This window comes from Aedes aegypti, chromosome 3 (genome assembly GCF_002204515.2).
Source record: "Aedes aegypti strain LVP_AGWG chromosome 3, AaegL5.0 Primary Assembly, whole genome shotgun sequence".
NCBI classification, from domain to species: Eukaryota; Metazoa; Arthropoda; class Insecta; order Diptera; family Culicidae; genus Aedes; species Aedes aegypti.
The window spans coordinates 389456027-389470819 of record NC_035109.1 but is presented as its reverse complement, the minus strand read 5'-3'; positions in this window follow the sequence as shown (position 1 = coordinate 389470819).

Here is a 14793-nt window from a genome sequence, read left to right as displayed (position 1 = left end):
ACGATTTTTGCCTGAAATTATTGATTATTTTATTTGACATTTGTTCCAATGTTTCAACATTGGATATCCTATGTAACTCATTGGTACTATACCAGGGAGGAAGCCTCAGAATCATTTTCAAAATTTTATTTTGAATTCTCTGCAGAGCTTTCTTCCTGGTATTACAACAGCTAGTCCATATTGGTACAGCATACAACATGGCTGGCCTGAAAATTTGTTTGAATATCAAAAGCTTGTTCTTAAGACAAAGTTTTGATTTTCTATTAATAAGGGGATAGAGACATTTTACATATTTGTTACATTTGGCTTGAATGCCCTCAATGTGATTTTTGAAAGTTAAATTCTTATCTAGCATGAGTCCTAGATACTTAACTTCATCTGACCAATTTATTGGAACCCCTCTCATCGTGACAACATGTCTACTATTATTAGTTGAGTTTTGGAAGCATTAGGAGAAATCTTCCATTTTTGCAAGTATGAAGAAAAAATATCCAAACTTTTTTGCAATCGACTACATATGACACGCAGGCTTCGTCCTTTGGCGGAGAGGCCTGTGTCATCCGCAAACAAAGATTTTTGACATCCCTGAGGTAGCTCAGGTAAGTCAGATGTGAAAATATTGTATAATATTGGTCCCAAAATGCTGCCTTGAGGAACACCAGCTCTTACAGGAAGTCTTTCAGATCTGGAGTTCTGATAATTAACCTGAAGTGTACGATTTGACAGATAACTTTGAATTATTCTAACAATGTATGTTGGAAAATTAAAGTTTTTAATTTTACAATCAAACCTTCATGCCAAACACTGTCGAATGATTTTTCTATGTCTAGAAGAGCAAGACCAGTAGAATAGCCTTCAGATTTGTTGGAACGGATCAAATTTGTTACACGTAAAAGTTGATGAGTGGTCGAATGTCCATGGCGGAATCCGAACTGTTCATTGGCAAAAATTGAATTTTCGTTGATGTGGGCCATCATTCTGTTCAAAATAACCTTTTCAAAAAGTTTACTGATGGAGGAAAGCAAACTGATTGGAGGATAGCTAGAAGCTTCTGCAGGATTTTTGTCTGGTTTTAAAATTGGAACAACCTTAGCATTTTTCCATTTGTCAGGAAAATATGCTAATTGAAAACATTTGTTAAATATATCAACTAAAAATGATAAGCTACTTTCTGGAAGTTTCTTGATGAGGATGTAGAAAATTCCATCATCGCCAGGAGCTTTCATATTTTTGAATTTTTTAATAATAGTTCTCACTTCTTCCAAATCAGTCTCCCAGGCATTTTCGAAAACGTTCTCTTGATTGAGAATATTTTCGAACTCCTGAGTAACTTCATTTTCAATTGGACTAATAAGTCCTAAATTAAAATTGTGCGCACTTTCAAACTGCATAGCTAGTTTTTGAGCTTTTTCGCAATTAGTTAGTAATAATTTGTTTTCCTCTTTCAATGCCGGTATAGGCTTCTGAGGTTTTTTCAAGATTTTAGATAATTTCCAAAAGGGCTTAGAGCCGGGGTCCAATTGAGAAATTTTATTTTCAAAATTTTTGTTTCTTAAATCTGCAAAACGTTTCTTGATTTCTTTCTGCAAATCCTGCCATAGCAAATCTTTCATAGCAGGATCACGAGTGCGTTGAAATTGCCTTCTCCTCACGTTTTTAAGACGGATCAAGAGTTTAAGATCATCGTCTATAATCACGGATTCAAATTTTACTTCACATTTCGGAATTGCAATGTTTCTGGCTTCAACAATGGAATTTGTTAAAGTTTCAAGAGCATTGTCAATATCAAGTTTAGTTTCTAAAGAAATGTTAACATCAAGATTAGAGTCAACATACGTTTCATATATATTCCAGTCGGCTCGTAAATAATTGAAAGTGGAGCTGATAGGATTGAGAATCGCTTCATGCGATATTTGAAATGTAACAGGGACATGATCAGAATCAAAATCAGCATGAGTAACTAATTGGCTACAAAGATGACTAGAGTCGGTTAAGACCAAGTCAATCGTAGATGGATTTCTAGAAGAGGAAAAACATGTAGGGCTATCAGGGTATTGAATTGAGAAATATCCTGAAGAGCACTCATCAAATAAAATTCTGCCGTTGGAATTACTTTGAGAATTATTCCATGACCGATGTTTGGCATTAAAGTCACCAATGACAAAAAATTTTGACTTATTGCGAGTTAATTTTCGCAAGTCAGTTTGAAGCCAATTAACTTGCTGTCCAGAGCATTGAAAAGGCAAATAGGCAGCTATGAAAGTATATTTACCAAACTGTGTTTCAACAGAAACACCTAAAGTTTCAAATGACGAAAACAGTTGATGTTTTATACGCCTATGAATGATGATTGCAACTCCCCCACATGCCCCATCAAGTCGATCATTACGATAAACAAAAAAGTTAGGATCTCTTTTGAGTTTAGATCCAGGTTTTAAATACGTTTCGGTAATAACTGCTATATGCACGTTATTAACCGTAAGAAAATTAAACAGCTCGTCCTCTTTACCATTCAGAGAACGAGCATTCCAATTTAAAATATTTAAATTATTATTTGGATCCATTAGAAAAACGTAATCCAATAACAATTTTATTTGTAAATTTTACACCTACTTGGACTGCTTCAGTCATAGTGGTGGCTTTGAACATTGCATCAATCATTAGATTCAATTGTTCAGTTAGAAAATTAAAATCAGAGGCAGACATATCATCTGATGATTTCCCATTGGAATTTTCGGTAGACGAAGAAGCGGGGTAGGAGTTACCTGTGGCGGTAGGGTTTTTTTCATTTGATTTGAAACAAGTAGAATGGGTACTCATGGAACGAACAGGGGAAGAGTTCAAATTACCTGCTACGATATCGGCAAAGGATTTACCGTGGGTAGATACATTCGAAAGATTCGAACGGCTACCCGACGGAATAAAATTTGTTTGTGAATGAGCATGATTATGATCTTCCTGGTGGGTATGATTCCTAATCAGGCGATCGTTAACTGAAAAATGAGCATTGTTCGATACTCTACCAGGCAAATTCCGGAAACGACCGTTATCGTAACGGATATTATCCTTCATCTGCTTGGCACGAGCCTCAACGACTCATTTGCGTGAAATGCATTCCCAAAAGTTAGCTTTGTGAGGGCCCTTGCAATTGGCGCATTGAAATTTTCTGGTATCTTCTTTCACAGGACAGTCGTCCTTAGCGTGAGAAGAACCTCCGCAAATCATGCATTTAGCATCCATGCGACAATTTTTTGTACCATGACCCCACTTTTGGCACCGACGGCACTGAGTGGGGTTCTGGTAATTTCCTCCAGGTTTCTGGAAATGTTCCCACGTCACACGGACATCGAACATAAGTTTAGCTTTTTCTAAAGCTTTAATATTATTTAGTTCTTTTTTGTTAAAGTGAACTAAATAATATTCTTGAGAAAGCCCTTTCCGAACAATGCCAGATTGGGTTCTCTTTTTCATAATGATTACTTGGACTGGGGAAAATCCAAGTAAATCATTTATTCCATTTTTGATCTCTTCAGGTGACTTATAGTCACTTGAGAGACCTTTCAAGACGACTTTGAACAAACGTTCAGTTTTGTCGTCATAAGTAAAAAATTTGTGCTTCTTCTCTTCAAGATATCTGAGAAGAAGTTCGCGATCTTTAAGAGTTTCCGGCAAAACGCGACAGTCTCCTTTCTTTGCGATTTGGAAGGAAACCTTGATTCCCCTAATGGAGTTCAAGATCTCCTGCCTAAATCCCCCAAATTCGGAACAACTGACCACGATAGGCGGCACTCTTTGCTTCCTCACTTGAATCAAAGAGCCTGGGCTAGAGGCTGCTTCGATTTGGTGTTCGGAAAATTTGTCTAGAGCATCGAACTGATTGCTCATTTCAATACAATTATTCATTTCACCCTTGGAAGAAACTTCGCATTCCGGGGAAGCGTCCTTTCTTCCATTCTTGCCACGTGTAGTGACAGTTTTAAAACCCACTTTTTTGGAAGGAAGTAGTGAATTCAGAGATTCACCCTTCCTTTTGTTAGTTGTTGATACCATGTTTAGTTAATAAACGAGAAAGACGTGACCTTCGAGAGGTTTTTTCCCTAGACGGTGTCCAAGAAGGATTACCACCGCTAGCTTTCGCCAACGGGTCCAACGAAAAATCGAAGGCACGGGTCCAAACAAGGATCGTAAAGGGATCAATAGTAGAAAAAATAGTACTGAAAAGTACTGTTTAAGTAGCACTGAAAAGTACCGTTTTTAATTTTAGCACTGAAAAGTACTGTTTTATTGCTTTAGGTAGTTTTTAAGAAAACTTCCAAGAGCAGAGAGAATTCGTGTACGCACAGCACGAAGGTACGATGCGCACTTGTCTTTGGAGCTACTGTACACGTGCTGTAGCCTTGAGTGCAGGATCCTCATCGCTTGCAAGCGCGCGGGCGCGCTGTAGGTACTTACATTGTGAGACCTTTTTTGGTAAGCCAGGAATGCTTAAAATAATACCTTCAAAAATGTCCTTAGCATTTGATTTTCCATCAAAAATCCCCTGGAGACATTCAAAAAGAAAATCCTGAAGAGGGCTTATTCACAAATTTCATAACGCTGAAGGGGGTGGGTGGGTGTCCTCATGATGTTACGGCTCATACAAAATTTGTAGAATACTCATACAAAAAGCGTTACGTAGGGGTGGGTGGGTGTCAAAAATGGTCATATTTAGCGTTAAGCCTGATTTGCTGCTGACAAGTAATTTCTTAGCCTATCTTGATGCATGGGAAATTCCTGCAAGAAATCGATCAAGTAAGCGCTTTTTCCTGATCGCAGTACGCAGTTGAAAAGAAATGTCAGTTCAAACGGAAGTCGCTGTAGAAAATTTCTGCAAGGAATCGGCGAGAAATTTCTTCAGCTATTCCTTTCCAGCAGCAAATCAGGCTTTATGAAATAAATGAATGAACCCAGAGAAATCTAGAATGCCTCAGACATAATTTTGGGGGAAAACCTGGAGGTATTTCTACAGGAATCTCTTCGGGAATTATTGTAGCTATGCATAGCAATCCCCGAAAGAATCCCCAGAAAAGTTATTTGAGAAATCTGTGAAAAAAATTCTTTTACAAATCCATGTTAGGGGGGTCTGTAGCCTTGAGGTTACGCTTCCGCTTCATAAGCGGAAGGTCATGGGTTCGATTCCCAGCCCCTCCACAAAAAAAACCCGTCCAGCCACCAGGAGACGCCTCACGGAGGACCGTGCTTTGGGGAGCACATCCATCCTCCGTCAGTATCAGATGGTGACTGAGACAAACTGACCCTCTTCGCAGGCAGCTAGCCTCACTAACAACAGAGCTCTCTCCTACCTGCTCGGTGTGTGAGTAAAAGAGTAGGAGAGAGTGAAAGTTGATGTAAATATAAATAAGTTAAAAATAGATCTGTATCGGTAAAAAAGCTACAGATCACCTGATTCCGGCACAGTAGTGGCCACAAGCACGGAGTGCCTTGAAAAAAAAAATCCATGTAGTAATTCCTAAAAAAATATCCTGTTTCTGACAAATTCAAGAAGTTTTCCTGGAGCAATGAGCCTCTGTACGTACCATACATTTTTTTGTTCTTTTGACTTTTACTTTGCGCCGTTTGTTGGTGCTGTCTCGCTCTCTCTCACCGACAACTTGAAAACAGGGTGCACAGAAAAAGTCAAACGTTTTATAGCAAGCATAGGCTCATTAATGTAGGGGCCCATTCACAAATTTCATAACACTGAAGGGGGTGGGTGGGTGTCCTTGAGATGTTGCAGCTCACACAAAATTTGAAAAATATCCATACAAAATGCGTTACGAGGGGGTGGGTGGGTATCTAAAATGATTATTTTTTGCTTTATGAAATACATGAATGAACCCTAGGAATTTCTGAAGGTATTCCTCTTGTAATACCTGGAATATTTCGGGAGAAATACTTCGATGTACTCCTGAAAAAAAAAACAGAAGTTGTTTCTAAAGAATCCCTGAAGGTTTTCCTAGAAGAATATCTAGAGTTATTCCTGGTTTAATCCCTGGAGGGAACCATGCTGTCCCAAGTAACCAGTGAGCACGACAATGCGGTACGGTAACAGCATTAAATGCACATATAGGGTAATCATTTGATGCATGTCAGTTTTATATACGCATATAATGCTGCTATAATGTCAGAAGAGGCGAATGCATCACTAATGCTAATATAAGACCACGTGAGAAAAGCAAGTTGTTTTCACCAGGTTTTTATGGCGAATATCGTGTGCTTTCGCGTACGCTGCCAGAGAGCTTTCGCGTATACGGCCAAGCAGCTGGTACACGAGGTAAATGAATGAATGAATGAAAATGTATACCTCGAATAGTATGCAAAAATATAATAATAATAATTCTCTGTATCAGACTTATTCATGTTGGTGGTTTTTATCCTTTTGAGGGTTTGCCATTGCCACATTTTGATCCTTGTTTTATGATGATGAAAATTCCTCATTTTGCGTCTCGAATTTTTGGAAAGAAAAGTGACCATCACTTTTCCCCGTCAAAAACCTGCGATGGTATATCTGTCAAAACACTGGAGGAACATGCCCTATATGCGAAAATAGAGCCAATCTAGTGCTTATTTAATGCCTGTATGCATCAGGCTTAGAAGCACTAATGATGCAATAATAGGGTTTCTATTCAGTAGAATTGCTCTTATTAGGCGTGTAAGCATTTGTAATGCTATTATAATGCATGTATGCAGCTATGATGCTGGTTAAGGGCTTATTATTAGTGCTTATGGCTACTTGGGGTTATTCCTAGAAAAATCCTTGCAGGAATCCCTTGAAGCATTTTTGATAGTAATTCTGGAGGAATTCCTAAAGGAATCTCTGGAGGTATTACAGGAATAATCTTTGGAGCCTGGGGGTATGTCGTGAAGGATTCGTCGAGGAATATTTTGATATGTTTTTAGAGATGTTCATACAGGAATTTTTTTTTGAACATTCCCTTGTGATATTCTTGAAAGAATCTTAGGCCAAAATTATGTAAGAATACTAGGTGGAATTCCTGAACAAATGTCTGGTGATATTTCCATGAAGAAAGAAAGAATTCCTAGAGGAATTCTTGAGGATATTCCTAGAGGAATTCTTGTAGGTATTCCTGAAGAAAACTCGGGAAAAAAAATTACAAGAATTCATGAAGAAATCACTGTTGAAGTTACTAAAGCAACCTCTGAATAAATTTCTAAGTGAACCTTTTAGAAATCCTAGAAGGAATTCGTGAATGTGATTCCTGGAGGAATCTTTGAAAAAATTCCTGAAGTAATCCTTGGAGGTATTTCAGGACGATTTCTTGGAGATATTCCTGATGGAATCCTTGTGGGTATTTCTGGAGGTATTCCTGTAAATATCCATAGAATAAACCATGGAGGTACTTATTAAGTTTTTTTTTCTCGCTGAAGCTACTCCATACTTTGGGATAGTAAAGTGTATCACCAGGAACTCCTATGAAGATTTTCCCAAGTATTCCTTCAAAAAATCAAATGTTCCTATAATAACTCAACTAAAGATAGCTAAATTTTAAGCAGGTTACCACAAAAATTTCTTTGAAGGGTCGCTAAACAGTCCGGAAGAGATTTTTTAGGAATGTCCTCCCTGAATTACTTCAGAACTTCTTACAGGTGTTCTTCCAAAATTTTCTCCAAAAATCTCCATGAATCCGATAGATAAATCATTTTTGATTCTTCAGGATTTCCCTCAAAATTTCGTTCAGGTAGTTTTCAATGAAACATCCTTTTGAAATGCTCACTGGAACAACTCCAGGAAAACCAACAAAAATTTCACCAGAGATTTCTCCAATACTAATGCCATCTGTTCCAAAAAAAAACTATCTTAAAATTCTCCAAACTGATTCTTCAGAAATATTGTGAATTTATGTGGAGTTTCTCCAGGAGTTCCTACAGAAAATTATTCAGCAACTCTTTCTGATTCTTTGAGAATACAAATAAAGACACAAAATAAACACAAATAAAAACTTTTAGGCGAAATACCACATAGATTTCTTTTAAGAATCAAGAAGTAATCATATGGGGATTCTAAAAGCAAGATTTCCTTTAGAAATTTCTGCCATATTGTTAGAAATCTTTAGACCACTTTCTTAATTGATTTATTAAGAGCCAAGTAGCAGTTGAGCTAAACATCATTGACAGTTGTGGATTCCTGAAAAATCTATAAAATTGATCTATTTTATGATTTTTACAAATTCGTCATGAAACTTCTCGTAACGCAATTATTTTACCAGAAAGGGTAAATACAGACAGTGAAGAAAAAAAACATTAAAAGACTTTTTTTAAATCTCTTCTCTTGGATATTTTCTTCAGCATACAGCTTTTAATTTGCATGTGAAGCATTTAAATACCATCATGAGAAAAATAGTAATATTGCAGCATTTTAGGCAGAGCGTTAATGATTAATCATAAATTTAATCATGATTAATGATTAATGATTATGATTAATCAAAAATGTTAATCATTAATCACAAAAAATCAAGAGTTAATCATTAATCACTAATCATAATCATTGTAATATTATGTTTTAATCATTAATCATTAATCATAATCATAAAGATCGCTAATTTTATTCAGTAATCATAATCTTAATCATAAGTCAAACATTTAATCATTCATCAATTAAGCATTGAACAAAATTTAACAAATTTTACAACATTGCCTTCTAATGAATAAATAAATTTTGCATTTCTTATCTTGTGACACGAACAATGAGAGTTTATGCCCAAGGAACGTCCAAATCCAACCAAGCACAGCACGGCTTAGATTTGTATCCGAAGACGTTATCGTAATACTAAAAAAGATTCTTTAATATTTTCTCCATGTAAGACGGTGCATTTCTTAGTTGTATATGATCCGAATCCGAAGACGCGGTTGGAAGCTTGTGAGTGGTTCCATTCTTCATGAAGGATTGCTATTTACATAGCGCTTAAAATTGAGTTTTAACCCTAGGGAAAGCCCTCCCCTTTTCGTAATGCTTTTTGTATGAACATTTTCAAAATTTTGCTCGAGTCGCACCGTATGAGCCTACCCCCTGCCCCTTCGAGTATTACGTGATTTGTGGACAGTGCCTTAGGAAGATGCCATTTAATTATTACTTTTATTAATAATCATTGATTAATGGTTAATAATTCAAAAGCTAATGATTAAGGTGATTATAAAACGAAGCCAAACTATGAATTTTCAAGTGCACAAGACGATAGTATCCGACAACAGTTCACGTTGAAAACCAATCAACTTGCTTGCTTGCTGGTGGTGATCAATGGGATAGATTTTCAACGCGGAGCGCTGTTTGGTTCTCAAGTCTTGTGCTCTTGAAAATTTGAGGTGTGGCTTCGTTCTATAATCACCTTAAATGCCCAAAAGTATGCTATAAACGCCTTGAAGTATGCAACAAACAAGTTAAGCATTACATAATGATGAATTTTTCCCTTGATTAGCAATAAATCTGATATAAAATCTTATGAACTTCGTTACAGCAAACTTTTAATCGCAAACCGTTTTTACTGAAATTTAGATTCAAATCAAGGAAGAGCGAACATGTTTTAAAACATTGTTTGAAAGAATATTTTTCCAGTTTTTCATAAAGATCTCGTTAGAAAATTCCTGGGAAATGTTCGAACTGATTTCGCCCAATATTTCTCCAAGAATTGAGTTGTTTAGTGATGAAATATTTGCAGTGTTTTGTAGCCTGTTCGAAAGATCACATTTTCTAAGTAAGGTACCTTGGGGCAAGTGGGTAATGGATTTCGCATAGTTGGGATTATTCAAATTCTAGAGGCCTTAAATTAAAACACATGAGGTCGTATATATTTTTTAGCTTGACTCCCACCAAATATAAGCAGTATGCTGAAATTGATTTTTATATAAAATTAAAGAAAAAAGTACAGAAAAAGTTTATGGAAAACGTCTCTTCACTTTTCACTTGACCCATAAGTAGGGTAAGTGAAAAGTTTATCGTTTTGAACAATAATTTCAAAAACTAACAGTTATATTCACGATTTCTATTACCTTTCACATTTTAAGGCGTCCCAAATGAACAATAACATAAGTAACATTATTGTTACTTGAATTTTCTTCTGTTCAGTTATGTTTGTTGAAATAAATCGACAACATTATAACTGCAACATTTCCAATGTTTGATCTTACATCATGGGACAGAAATTGCATTTCTGCCCTGTAGAAATTCCACCGCACGTTATTTGTTTTTAAGGAAATCGGATATGATGTCGGATAACTCTTCGAGAGAAATCAAACGGGATCCATCAATAATGTATTTAGAAACTTTTTTATGTGGATAAACCTACACCCCATTTTTCATGTTTTGAACTAGCTTTACATAGACATTCCACGAGATTTCCGTGCGTTAACAACCCGGCATATGTTCAAACTTTAAACTTCCGTTTAAAACTTAATAATTCATGAAGTTGGATGTGTCGCAAGCTACGCTTCACAGAGCCAATATATTGACCACTACCTCCAGGATACTTGCTCTTGAACCAGAGCAATTAATCACGATTTGTGATTGAAAACTGTGATTAATTTGCCATAACGAAGCTCAAAAGATTTTTAAATAGGATTGTTTGTTAATCATGAGTAATATTCATCATTATCTAGTGTTAGTATATAACCCACTGGTTGCACACTTTAAGTCGTTTAGTGCATCTTTTCGGGCATTTAATCATCCATTATTGAATGATTATTGATTAATCAAAGATTAATCATAAAAACAATAATTAAATGACATGAGATGCCCAGAAAAACCTTTAAGTATGCAACGAATGCATCACACTCTTTAAAATTTATCGGTACACTTATGATTAAAAAATCTGAATCAAATAGCTCTCATCATGATTTTTCGTTCAATCGTCAATTTTTCAATCATGATTAACTTAACGCTCTGCGCTTTAGACTCAGTCTGCAAAACAATGAAGCTTGATTAATCGTTAATCACTTTTGGGGACTCAATATGAATGTGTCTTATGACTCTTATGGGGTTACTCCAGTACACCCCGGAATTGAATTCGGAACTATCGTAATTTACGAATCGATATCCGCAGTTTCAAAGACAAACAGCAATACTGATATTTACGGAATTTTGTTAGAAGATGACTGAAAAACATAATTTTGAAAAACTACCGTAAAACTAAACATTATCATATCAAAAAATTAAAATCACACGCTGGGGCGAAATTGATCATCATATAACAAAGCAGGTCTAAGAATGAAAAATTTCCCTAACTAGGTACGATAAATGACAATAAAAAAAATACAGTCTTTAAATTGAAAATTTTGATCAAATTTGACATTAGGAATGTAAGGGTTAATCATAATCATTAATCATAATCACTAATCGTAATGAGTTTAATCATTAATCATAATCATTAATCATCCAAAATTGTCATTTAATCATTAATCATAATCATTAATCATACTCTGGCTTAAAAATCAATTACAATCATTAATCATGACTTATAAAATTTTAATCAATAATCATAATCATTAATCATAATAAAATTGAATTTAATCATTAATCACTTAATCAATCATTACGACCCGGTAATCATTAACGCTCTGAGGGATGACCATGAATGGAAAAAAAATGTGAATAACTCACTTAGCAGTGATTTCCGACCAAGGGGTGGATCACTTGCTCAATGCACATCAAATGTACATTCTTTTGCACTAAATGCATTTTTTTGCGTTCCAATCAACTTACCTTTGGCGTTAACAACACCAACTTATCAACGAATCATTCTATGGCAACGCGTATTTGTTTGTGTGTTTTCAAATGGTTTGTACTTCTTGACCCCCTCCATTTGCTTTCGTTATTTATTTCAGGTTATCCGAAAACGATTCACACTGGATTTTAGAGGGATTGTGTTAAGGAATTTCTTTTTGTCATAAATGTTGTCTTGCGTCCATATGGAAAACGGAAGTACTTTGCAAGGAGGAGCAGATAGAATCTCCTCATGAAGCCCGCGGTTCGTAAAGTTTGTTAACCCTTTGGACCGCCTCTAAATCTTGTGGAACTTACATTTGGTTGGATGGAAAATAACAAGAGAAAAATATATAAAATTGTGACCAAATGGCTCGTTTTATTTGCAATAGTTGAGAGTGTGAAGGGTAGGGTCGATGTACCAATAGCCGCATAGCTAAGAACAAATATTCGTATAAAATCGAAAAATAACGCTAGCGTCATTATTTTTACATCATCTGAAAGCTTTTTATCTTGGTTTTGTGGGAAAAATATGAAAACTGCGAAAATTCATATGTTTGCATTTATTATCGCTTGTGCCACTATAGGAATACATGTGCCTATAGTAGCACTATTTCTAATTTCTGTTCCTATAGTAGCACTAGCATCACGGCGTTGGCAAAATACTAATCAAAACCGTATTTTTACAAAGCTTTTATATTTTTCCTTCAAAGTGTGGATCAAAAGCTTTCGTTTGATGTAAAAAAAGTACTTAATTAATTAACTATTTCGTATAATAAAAAATAGTTTCTCTCAGTAGTGCTACTATAGGAACAATAGGTTAACTATAGGCGCAAGGGAGCTCAAATTTTAAGCAAAACTAATTATTTCGATCATTTTTTGAACAAAATCAAGCTGTGTATCAATGGTACTTAGATAAATAGCTCCTGACCTTCATGTCAAAAAATATTTTGAAAAGATTCATAGCAAAACGGCCGTAAAAAGCCACTAGTGCGACTATAGGGGACTGTCCACTAAGGGAACACTGACCCTACTTAATTTAAATTTTAAATTTTTCCTATTTTCGGCTAGTTTTGCAGTTCGTGAGACTTATTGAATAAGTTTCCATCGGGATGTGTCTTCCAGAATCCTAACATATTTCGCTCCAGAAAATTTGGTAACTCCTTTATTATAAACTTCGTACCGAATCTTGTCTGCAAATTGCCTCTCATATTTTTTCACACATAATTCCTCGAAGATATTGAACGTATGGTCAGCGGAAAAGACGCTTGACTGGAATAAAAGTATGGTCAATCACCAGATTGACCAAAATTTAAGATACTGGGACTCACTAGAATGGGCTAATAGAGGTTTCGATTAGGATTACTGCTGCTGTTACTGTCTGGAAATAGTGGAGGTGCCAAAAATCCTTGGTCAGCAAAGCAATTCCAATATTCTGGACATATTTGCTCTCTCGTTGAGCTCGCAAACATTCTGCAGTCACGATGAATATTGTACGGTTCCTCTTATTGGAGGAATGCACCTTGTTCAATTTCGAAATACATAGTTATCTTGTATGGATGGGACAACAAGGCGCTGAAATTAAGCATCGATGATATTAAGAAAAACACGAAGTATAATAATATTTATTACTGAGACGCTCACTCTTCGCCTTCTATTTTCTCTCATCCTTAAACTTTCCACGAAGTCCATACCCAAATCCGGCAGTATTAAAAAAGCTGAAGTTGAACTCAAGGTTGAGCATTTGTTGATGAAGTAGTAGCTCTTCTTGAGATTATGTAATGACAAATTTGACAATTTGACAAAAACAACAGCCAAACGTTTGAGCAAGCCATGATTTGCAAACTTGCTGGAAGTGAACATTTAAATGCATTCGAATGCATCATTTTTTTTCCGAAATATCAGATGCATCAGAAGTGATCCACCCCTTGTTTCCGACCCTACGTTTCTTGGGCACTTTTTCATATCTCGAGAAGACCTATCTACCCTAAAAAATATCTGCACTCCGGAGTCAAGCACCCTGTATATATATATATTACAATTTATATAAAAAATAAGGATCCGTCTGTCAATTATGAAGAGCCCGAAAATAGCTAAAAGAAATGGATAAAAACTAGATATGATCATTTGTGACCAGATAATAAATCTACGAATCCAGGGTGGCCACCAAATTTCCATTTTGAAATTCCCGCTTTTTTCCCGGTTTTTCGGTTCGATATAGTTTTCAGAATTTTCTCGGTTTTTTATTTTGCTTAATTGAAGGTATTTCAGCTCAACTTTTATTATTTCGATTTTTTTTTCATGAAGATCCTGTAGAGCAAATAATTTAAGGTGAATATTAAACAAAGGCACGCATGTATAAGTTTGTATTTTCAAACTCTTAGTGGATTTGTTAAAAAATGACCTATTCGGGATTATTTACAAGAATAAATATCAGGATTAATTGAGGTATACATGTTCAGTAACTGAAAAAAAATTCAATACAATAATCTTCTAAAAGAATTCTTTTAACTCTGATTCCAAACTTCGGGTAAATCAGTGAGAGAATAGTTCAAAAAAGGTTATCCTTGACTGTAGTGAAAAGACTAATAGTTATTTATGAAAAAAACATATTGCAAAATGATGATTTTTTCAGCACGATTTGTACATTTATACAACGAGGCTCTCCGATTTGGATAAATACAACAGATGCTGAAAAAACGAGTTTTGAAATAACTAAAATATCTGTTTTAGCAGGATTACTTCTAAAAGCACAAGCTAACATTAAAAAAAAACCGATCCGGATCGCAAAAAGGATATAGATTCAGATGATATGGCACGAAGAGATTGGAATATTTGATTTGGCCTCCCAATACAGTACCGAAAAGTGCTACTTTTAAGGACCGAAAAGAGTGCCGAAAAAATAGCACTTTTCAGCATTTTTTTTTTGGTAGGAAATGCAGGCATTTATGTTATTCATCTTCTCGATGAAAAATTTATTGATTTGCTATGGAATCGCAAAACAAATATTTCTAAACACGGTTGGGAAAAATGAAACATTA